Source organism: Amblyomma maculatum, chromosome 7 (genome assembly GCF_055883805.1).
Source record: "Amblyomma maculatum isolate TAMU_Amacu chromosome 7, ASM5588380v1, whole genome shotgun sequence".
In the NCBI taxonomy this organism is placed as follows: domain Eukaryota; kingdom Metazoa; phylum Arthropoda; class Arachnida; order Ixodida; family Ixodidae; genus Amblyomma; species Amblyomma maculatum.
Genome location: NC_139350.1, coordinates 132,187,897 through 132,191,377, shown reverse-complemented (window position 1 = coordinate 132,191,377; position 3,481 = coordinate 132,187,897). Strand labels below are relative to the sequence as shown.

The following is a 3,481-nucleotide window of genomic DNA, read 5'->3' as shown; positions in this document are numbered from 1 at the left end:
TTGAAGCGTTCGAAAAGCATACCACGCGAGGACTTCAAGCCTAGTGTGCTGCTTACAAAGATTTCTAAAGACAAAGGACCTATCTATTCAGCGAAAAACCATGCTGTTCCAGCGGCTGCCCCCATCTACACAGACAAGGTGCTCAGCTTTCAAAAGTATGTCATCGATCTGTGCTATAAGCATTATACATTTTCTCAGACATCAAATGCTGACCAGGCCCCTCTGTGGTTCGACTGGCTTTAGAACTGCACAGCTGAAATGAAAGGAAAGAAGAGTGCTTTTATGCGGACAACCAGAACAGAGCGCCAACGGTGCACCCTGCTGTGCGTCGCCGCGAACAGGCAGAAACTGCCCCCCTATGTCATCATGAAAAGGAATCCCAAAGACGCTTTCCCCAAGGGAGTTGAGAAAAGGGCTGGATGGACGATGATCTTGTGCTCAGGTGGATAAAAAGCGTTTGGCAGAATCGCCCAGGTGCCACGTTGGCCATATGATCGCTGCTAGTCTTGGACACGGATAGGATTCAAGAACACCTGCACAGACATGGCTTTTATTCAGGGCAACCTCACTGGCATGCTGCAACCCCTGGACATCAGCATCAATCAGCCTTTTAAGGTTGAACTCAGAATGGGTGGCAAATGGCAATCACGACCAAGTGGTTCAAGAGGACACCGCTCGCAACTGTGCTTGGCTAGATGTTGTCCGCGTGAAACTCAGTGCCTTCGGATATTGTATCGCACAGTTTCAAGGTGACTGGGATTTCTAACAGTTTGATGGGACTGAAGAAGACTTGTGGAGTGAACGTGCACCAGAGCACAGCACGAGCTCAGAGTCGGAAGACTGTGCAAGTGACGACTGAACAGTAAATAAATGCCGCGCATTCACTGGTTGGCCTGTTTTTATGTTATGTCACATGTATAGGCCCCATCCCGACTATTGGCCGCTGAATCTGGGGAAAAAAGTGCGGCTCTTACACGCATTTATACTGTAGTTATGTCTTCAAGGAACCAGAAAAATGTCCAAATTAAAAGCTCCAGTTATCGAATGATCCTTAAGAAACTACCAAAAATCAGCAGATTTTATATAATAAACACATACCTGCGCAATCTGCATTTCACATGAAACTGAAATAAGAACGTGTTTTTTTTTTCCACTTTCGTCAAGTGCATAGCTTTGTGCAGACAGGCGCTCTTCACAAGACAGGCTGGTCATTTTTTTGGAGAGGCTTTATTGCACGGCCCACATAGTCAGGCATTGAGGTGAAGCATGCAGTCCGTGGAAACGGTGAATTTTCGGTGCATTCGATAATTTTCAAGAATGATTAACATACCCCGCACTTCCACCACTTGTGAAAGAAGGCCAGGTCGAGACGCCAAAGTCGTGACGGCAAGGCAAGGTACGCTGTGACAGCGTTTTAATCTGATGGTGAACCCAGGCGCGTGCTGGAGCCGGCGCCGCAGGACGAGGACGATGGTATGTACAAAAGAAAAAAGATTATGGTATGTACAAATGAAAGAAGATCCGTGGAAGGCTCACAATATATATGATTCCCATTGGAAATTTCTAATATATGCATACCCTTAGTAAAGAACCATTTAACTGCCAGCCAGCATCTTCAAGTGCCATGTCACAAACATAAAGTGACCAGACGTCCCGATTTAGGCGGGACAGTCCCGCTTTTGCAGCCATGGTCCCGGTGTCCCACCGAGGTGCTTGTGGGATGGCATTTTGTCCCGCTTTGGCTTTTCCGAATAAAGCGACGAAGCCAACGAAGCTTTGTGCTTTGACTATCACTAGGGAGCCTACATGTGCGCCACCGGGCGGCAGCGCAAACATGTAGGCTTCCTAACTATCACAGTGTGGCAGCACCATCTGTCCGTGGGATAGGCTGGACCGGCACAAGGCTTGCTTCCGTGCTAGTGTCCGTACTAGTGGTGCTTACGGCTCGAAGGCTTGGCTTGCATTGTACAGCGAGCCATAGCCATAAATAAAGTCAAACGTCTCGTCCGCCTTCGTCGACGGCGCTTTATGGTGGCTTTGTTTTTGAGTTTTCGGCTTGAAGTTTCGTCGTGTTGAGAGCAAAAATGCCGAAACGCAAGTGCAAATTTACTGAGCAGCTGGGAAGAGAGTATCCATTCATCAAGAAGACTAAGTCAGAGGTGGATGTGTGGTGTGATGCATGTGGAGCAGACTTTTCGGTCGCTCACGGTGGACGTTCGGACATAACAAAACACATCAGCTCTGTCAAGCACAAGCAGAGCGTATCGGCTGCTGCTAGTTCTAGTGCAGTCACCCGGTTCTTCAGACCGGAATGTGCTGGGGAAAAGGAGCTCCAACTCGCTGCTTCAGAGGGTGTATTCGCCTTCCACACGATCGCTCACAACCACAGCTTCCGATCAATAGACTGCACTTCAAAGCTCTTGCAGAAATTGTTCAATGAAAAATTTTGCTGTGCTCGCACAAAGGCAGAAGCAATTGCTTTGAATGCGCTTGGTCTGCAGAGGAAGAATTGAGGACTGACCTGCAAAAGGCTAAATACATATCAGTTTTCTGTGATGCGTCCAACCACAAGGATTTGAAGGTGCTGCCGATAATGTTGCGTTACTTCACCGCTTCTGCAGGAGTGCAGACGAAGCTCTTTGAGATTAACAACTGCCAGGTGAGACTTCAGCCATGGTGAGTCAGTATATTATGGATGCACTCGAAGCCAACCAAGTCACATCAAAACTGGTTGCTTTCAGCGCCAACAACGCTAATTGCAACTTTGGTGGTGCTGCGCGAAACGGGAAGAACAATGTTTTCTCAAGGTTACAAGATTCTATGGATCACAAGATCATTGGAATTGGCTGCGCTGTGCACATAGTACACAACACCGTCCAGACTGCTGCCGATTGCCTGTCATTGGATGTTGAGGCTGTGATTGTGAAAATCTACTCGTATTTTTACATCTACACTGTCAGGGTGGAGTCTTTCAAAGAGTTTTGCGACTTCGCATCAGTGGAGTACCAGCGGCTTCTGGGATATAGCAAGACCAGGTGGTTGGCATTGATGCCAGCCATTGAGAGGGTCCTAAAGCTCTTTCCTGCTCTAAAAGCATATTTTTTGTCAATAGACAAGTGTCCCTCCCTCATTAAGTCATTTTTCGAAGACCCGTGTGGAGACCTCTGGCTCTATTTTCTGCACAGTCAAGCTGCTATGTTTGAAGCTACTGTGCTCCAAATCGAAGGAGACACGAAGACAGCTTTCGAAGTCTACAGTGCCCTAAGCCAGCTGCAAACCAAAGTGCAAGAATGATTTGAGCAATCGTTTCTACCATCAAGTGTGCGCTCAAGGGCAACAGTGCTCGAAGAACAGGGAGAAGTTAAAAGAGAACAGGTAGTGAATACCGTGGTGAAGTTTTACGCAAAGTGCGCGTACCTCGACCGATGGTGTCAGCAGTTTGACGATGTGAGAAGCCTTCTATGGGCCTCGCTTGGGCCAT

The 3,481-nt window shown here is 47.8% G+C and overlaps 1 pseudogene; it reads left to right on the top strand.

The window, feature by feature from the left end:
• The first annotated feature begins 2,075 nt into the window (after positions 1-2,075).
• Positions 2,076-2,643, top strand: LOC146184756 (uncharacterized; annotated as a pseudogene).
• The last annotated feature ends 838 nt before the right edge of the window (positions 2,644-3,481 follow it).